Below are 6954 nucleotides of genomic sequence, written 5' to 3'. Positions count from 1 at the left end.
CACAGAAATTTATTTTACTCTGTGCAATATGTCAGGAGTCCACACCACAAGTAAAGGAGGCCGAATCCAGCCCTGCGGCTCAGGGCTTGGGATCTTTGGCACCTCAGCAGGGTCACTGCCACTTGGCTTTTCCAGACTTGTGCTGTGAGCTCTCACGCACATACTTACTCTTTCCCTCAGATGCCCAGATTTTTGGCCTGGCATTTCCTTAGACTCAGTTCTTTCTTCACAGTTCTGCTCTGTTATGCGAGGGAAAGAATAGAGACATGGTAGACTGAGGTGCGGCCCTAGGAAACATGGCTGAAGAGCACAGAAGGCGTCAAGTAGTTCATAGTCACCCTTGTCAATGTTGTACACATACAACATCATATGGAGAAAGAGAAAGGGAATAACTGCACATCACCAAATGAGTTCCTCCTGCTGGGAATGGGGAACATCCCCTCACTCCACATACCACTCTTCCTCCTCTTGCTCCTGATCTACTTGGTGCCCGTGGTTGGGAACAGCCTCGTTGTTGTGCTGGTGGTGGCAGACCAGCATCTGCACAGCCCCATGTACTTCTTCCTGGGCAATCTGTCCTTTCTAGAGACGTGCTACAGCTCCACCATCGTGCCCCAGCTGTTGGCCAACTTCCTGACTGGGGACAGGACTATCTCTGCTCAGGGTTGTATGACTCAGCTCTATTTCTTCATTGGTTTTGCAGCTACAGAATGTTTCCTGCTGGCATCCATGTCCTATGATCGGTACTTGGCCATACGCCAGCCCCTGCTCTATGCAAGCCTCATAACCTGGAAGGTTGGTCTCCTGATGGCAGCTGGGTCTGGGCCAGGAGTTTGGTGTTTTCTATAATAGCCACCGTCTTCTTATCAAGGTTAAAGTTCTGTGGCCCTGCTGCAACTGACAACTTCTTCTGTGATTTTACTCCTTTGCCAGAGCTCGCCTGCACTGACACCAGTGTAGTTAAAACAGTAACTTTCATCCTGACTCTCCTGGATTCAGTCTTCCCCTTCCTGATCACGCTGGCCTCCTACGTGTCCATCATAATTGCCATCCTGAGGATCCCCTCCAGCATGGGCACGCAGAAGGCCTTCTCCACCTGCTCCTCGCGCCTCACTGTCGTCACTGTTTTCTATGGCACCCTCATCATTGTCTACATGCTGCCCAGAACCCCAGACTCAGACAGCTCAACAAGGTGTTCTCCTTCTTCTACACCATCCTCACCACCCTGGTCAATCTCCTCACCTACAGTCTGCAGAGCAAGGAGCTCAGGAAGGCCCTGAGGAAAGCACTCAGGAAAGATTTGGGTGGTACCTAGAGGTCATGCCAGTTGAAATGGGCACAAACAACTTCTACAAAGCCAAGTACTGTGTACTGCAAGACCTCTTTAGAAGTGTGCAGCCTTGAGATTGCCTGTGGAGTGCTAATGGGAGGAAAGGGAAAGCTCTGTGGAAAGAAATGCTCTTATTTTAGAAAAAGAAAGTTAAAAAGGTCATGCATTAACTTTTTCTTTGATAATAAGGAGTGTGGTATTCCTACATGTATCAACTGTTTTCTTTCTCGGAGAATCTGGAAGGAATAAATTTGGGATGGCAGATGAATTCCTTCCACAGGCACGCCTGGGGGGATCCATCTTGCTTTTGGTCCCTGAGATGGGAGACATCTCCCTCAGCATTGCACATTTCTAGGGTAGAAGCTGGCATGTCAGCCGGCAGTGAATATTACATCTCTCTGGACTTCTAAGGGAAAATGTGCCGTTTCTGTTTGGAGGCTCAGGTGGGTTAAACCCACCTCAACTATATTCCCTCCTTTGGCTTGGCACAACCTCAAGGACCAGCTAGGGTTACAACAAGTGGTTGGATGGGGTGAGCAGTCATGCCTTCTCCAGCAGCAAGAGGAAATGGAGAAGCCTGAGTGAGGCAGGCAGTTCCTGTTGCTGAGGGCTGGGAAAAGAGATTCAAGCAACACCTGGGCCTCCCTCTTCCACACTGTCCCTGTCTACTGAGGGAACAGCAAAACCCACTCCAGCTGTTCTTCTCCAGCTGCAGCTCTGCTCCTCACCCATCACCTTCTTGTAGGGAGATGGCACTATCAACCTTCCTCCCAACTCCTTTACTCTTGGAGCATCAGGCTTCTCTCCCCAGCCCTCGTTCCTATTGCAAAGCTTTTACCAGTCCTCCAGAGCCTAGGACAGGGGTGGGCCTGGGGACCACACTCCCCACGCATCTCAACTCCTTTATCTCCCTGTGCTATGGGACCGTGGGAGTCTCATCCTACTTGATGGTATTTGCCACCAAGAAACACTCCTGAATCCTCTTCAGCTTTCTCACCAAGAGTCACAAGTCCTCTTCTGAAAAGCTGATCTCTCACCAGTCAAGCGTGCGCTCACCTTTTGCACAGGGCTACTGGGGTTATCCCACCCCAGGTTCAAGACTCTCTCCTTTCCTTGCCTGAATTTAGGAGGCTCCTGCCAACCCAAATCTGCAGTGCGTTGAGGTTCCTCTGAATAGCAACCAGCCCTCTAGAGTACTGAGCAGCAGATGACAGAGACCAGAGCTCTCAGGTCACTGATGGATGGGCACTGAGTAAACCTTCCCACTATGGACCTGCAGAGGATCAAGCCCCAATCCATTAACTGATCACAAGGGCACAAAATTATCCGGGGTCTCCTGGGAAAGGGGAGACTCTTCTGGGGATATTGGAGAGAGGCTGTCACACTGCCCAGAGTTTGGTCTGGCATGTTTTATGAGGATTATGGGAGTGTAGAAAGCTTATGCTGGGATGTCCAGGAAGAAGGCCAAAAGTGGGGAAAAGAGGAGATCCAGGGGAATCAAGAAGAGGAAGAATGGTGAAATGGAAGGGAGGGGCAAAGAAAGGGAGCAGTTCCATGTCAACAAGCTGCTGGTCAGTACGCTTGTCTGCCTGACGTAAGGGTATGCATAATGTGAGAGCATCTGCTCCATGAAGACTATCTGGTCTCAGACCTTTCCAGTGCAAAAGGGATAATAAGTAAAGAGAAAGCATTTAGGAAAACCACATAGACACAAACATGATAGACAAGGAGTAACAGAGATGATGCCGAGACCAACATTCCCCAGTCATTAACTGATGGGCCATGAAGAAAGTACAAGCATAGCTTTGGAGAGGGCCAACCTAGACTTCATAATAGGTAAGAAGTGGGAAAGAAGACATGAAGGCTTTGGATATTTGAGAAGTGCTTGAGGGAATGTGCAAAACTGACTAAGGAATGTCTAGGGAAGGGGATCAGGGTAGAACAAGGATCTGAGGTAACATCTTTTCTAAACTGACTTGCTGACTACTAGCAGGAAAAGGAGCAGACTGATTCACTGGGCTTATTTCTGTGTCTCCCTCAGAAGAAGACAGATCATCTTCCAGATTCTTCCGCTGTCTCTCTAATGATGACAAAGTGAGCCTAGACCACAATCTGAGATACTCAGTTTGGCATGACGTGACACTCACATCCTCCTCTGGAGGATCACTGTACTGTGATGGTAGCACACTGGAGAGTATCCAAAATGCCTTCCAGATACCTGGATGCACCCAAAGAGTCCCTAGGCATCCTTCAGATGGTGTTCAATAAAATCCTCCAGCATGCCTTTAATCTCAGTGCACAATTGCTGCTCAATATGTTAGTTGTCGTTTAAACTTTTAAATAGTGCTATTGTCTGCCTGGCTTGCACTTCCATCACTTTAATTTGTTTTAGATCTTGGCTCCTGAATGTCTGACACATCCTTTTGCAGGGGGGAGCGGAGGCACAAAGAGGTTGAGAAGGTCTTAGTAAGTTAGATCTATGGATGCTATGGCCCCTATCAGTTATGATCAGTGCAAGGAAATGTACTATGGAGTTGATGTCCTCAGGACATTTATCGTGGTCAGGTGGGATTACACATATAACCCACACAGCATTTTAATCTGACCTAACTCCTCACACTTCCCTAAGAAAGAAAGAGGAAGAATTGGCATTTCTAGGACATGAATCACCCTGTTTTCAGAGAAATGATCACAAATTACTGAGGAGAAACATTCGTTCAGAGCAGGTCCAACATATCCGTGTTTAAGACTCACATACAATGGGAGAGCCTCCCAGGATGGCCTTGCAGACTGAGGATGGGAGTTACTGCCTATGGGTGTATGAGAGTCATTTTGGAATGGTGCAAGACTTACTATGGAGTGTTTAGGGAAGGATCAAAGGTAGGAAAAGGGCAGTAACCAAGACAACCCAGCAGTAATCTCCATGACGCTGCTTTACCAGGTATGGATTGAAAAGGGGCCTCACATTAAGCCCTGAAACTGTGTCCCTGCAGTTGTCCTATCAGCTACTGACTCACCATCGACCTCGCAAGTGGCAGCAGCAGTAATGTGCATACCAAGGCTACATTGACTTTACACTCAGCCTCGAAGCCATGTGCCTACTGCTGGCCTATCAAGGACTGAGGCAGAAGCACCTCCCAATCTGCACAAGCAGCAGGTAGGTGCCTCCTCCTGGCCCATGAGCTGCTGAGGCAGAAGTCACCTCACAGTCAGCACCCAAGCCAGGTGCCTGCAGCTTGCCTATCAAGTACTGAGGATAAAGGGACCTCACAAGCACCAGTTCTCTCCATGAGCCTGCTGCTGACCTATCAGGCACTCAGGCAGAAAGGACCTCAAAGTCCACACTGAAGCTATTAATCAGTTTCTTGTTTATTTGGAGAATACACAGAGGTGAAATCACAGGAACCTGCACCAAGAGCCTGCTGATGGTCGATCAACCCCAGAGAACAAAGTGACCTCACAAGCAGCATCCAAGGAACGTGCCTTCTACTGACCTGTCATGAACATAGTCCCGAGTGACTTTACAGGCACACGTATCATACATGTGCCTTTAACTGACCTATCAGGCACACCAGGGGAAGAAAAGTCACTCTCAGCATCCAAGCCATGATCGGCCTGGCTGTTTTCACGGCCTGCCACCTTCTGCTGGCATATGAGGTACTCAGGGAACTCAGACACGCTGGAATGGCCAAATGTGACTGCGTGTCTTAAACTTTTCATTTGTACTTCAGAGATAACAGGGGGACATCTGTGCTCCTAGCTCTCTTGGGAACCACTGCTTACAACCATGTGTCTTGTGTTTCATGACTCTCACCACTTCTCCCCAGTACGGAAGGTGAGCAGCCCAGTCATTGCTCCCACGGGAGACAAGTGAGGCTTTCCCCCAACTGCAACCATATGGCTGTTGCTTCCTCTCCCTCTCTTCAGAGAGAGCAGGAGAAGCGGGACAGAGAAGCTCCCAAAACTGCCAGTAAAAAACTCTCTCCAGACACAAGAGCCACTGGGATAGGTATATGCAGCAGGAGGGGACTAGCAGTTTCCCAGGGTGTGTCCTCAAGGCAGGAAAAATCAACAGTAACTTAAAGACAACTGGTCTTCCGTTAGAAACAGCCATGAGTCTGCCTGTCTGCACAGCTCTTTGGATTACCACACCAAAGCCACAGGCACAACAAATCCCCAAAGCAATTCCCTTCAGGATGCAGGACACTCGCCACTTGCACACTCCCCAGGCACTGCTCTGCTCACTGCCTTCCCCTGGCTCCTCAGCCCAGACACACACAGAAGCTCTTGTGGTGACACCAGAAAGTGGCCAAGGCTCTCTGGGCTCACAAGGTGTGTGGAAAAACCTGAGCACAACACCAGGGCCACAGCAAAGCTCCTTGGGCAATGCTGCTGCTTTTGGAGGGAAGGATGCTGCTCCCTGTGGGCACAGCAGGCTGGTGCCTCATCCCTGGACCCCACCATGCCATGAACCTCCACCTGGGGACAACGGTTAGGGGATCTGCTTTGTAACACTGCAGTTACAGACACAACTCAGAAATGCTTGGAGGTCCTGCAGGTCTCCTGAGCCCAAAGCAACCTCTGTCCCTTTCCTTTCATTAGTTGGACATGCAGGCTCTGTGAAGGGAGAAAGGATGCAGAGTCTTTGAACTGAGACCCAAGCAATGAGACTGCCCCAGACTGGAGCTCTGCTGAAACACCAGCTGCCCTGGGGGCACAGGCTCTGGAGCAGGAGATTTGCCTCTGCAGCTGGGTTTGTGGGACACTGGCTGATGTCTTGGTGCCACAGGCTGCCTGGCACTGGGCACATCTTCATCCCTTGCAGAGTGAGAAGCCCAAGCACTGTGAGACTTCCTCAGCCCACACACAGGAGGCTTTCAGGCACTTAGACACGGGCCTTCAAGACATGCTGCACTTTATGAGAAGAGTCTTTAATTCATCTTAATGGCCATTTTATAGGCCCCAAAGGAAAGGAGGGGGCACAATAGCATTCACTGAGCAGGCCAGTAGTAATAGCATTTGTGGCATGAGGAAGCAGAAGGAGAGCAGAGGTACCAGGAGGTGAACTCATACCTGTCACCCATGGCAGCCAGGTGCATTGAGGGGAGTCTTCACATCCATATATAGCCTCACTTCACTCACTCGCAACTGCTTTCAGAGGGTCACGATGTTTGCAATGATGTTGACAGCTACAGGGATGTACCCTGGCATCCTCCAACCAGCCATGCGGGCACTAGAACTCCACTGGGATCCTACATGAGTGTAGCAACCTAGAAAGAAAGAATTGGAGGGTTATCATAAGTTCTGCTGGCCTTACATAGTCACAGCAGCCCAGGGAAAATGTCTCCCCTCTGTACCGAACCGAACAATCATCAGAGCACAGACAGCTGGGCCCTTGCAGACACTGGACTCCTGGTTTTGGCAAAACTAAGACCCTTTTTTGGATGCTTGGTCTTGTCTGAGCTTCCCAGTTCCCAAAAGGCACTGACACACAGGAGAAAGTCCAGCACAAGGACACCAAAACGGTCAGGGGCTGAAGCATGGGGCAGATAAGGGGAGACTGCGAGAGCTGGGTATGTTCAGCCCAGGCAAGAGAAGGCCCAGAGAGATTGTGACTCTTCACC

At 49.8% G+C, this 6954-nt stretch overlaps 1 pseudogene; it reads left to right on the top strand.

Moving 5' to 3' along the window:
* Window positions 1-369: 369 nt before the first annotated feature.
* Window positions 370-1280, top strand: LOC134154918 (olfactory receptor 6B2-like; annotated as a pseudogene).
* The last annotated feature ends 5674 nt before the right edge of the window (window positions 1281-6954 follow it).

The sequence above is a fragment of the Rhea pennata genome, unplaced genomic scaffold (assembly GCF_028389875.1).
Source record: "Rhea pennata isolate bPtePen1 unplaced genomic scaffold, bPtePen1.pri scaffold_77, whole genome shotgun sequence".
NCBI classification, from domain to species: Eukaryota; Metazoa; Chordata; class Aves; order Rheiformes; family Rheidae; genus Rhea; species Rhea pennata.
This window is presented reverse-complemented; position numbering and strand designations above follow the sequence as displayed.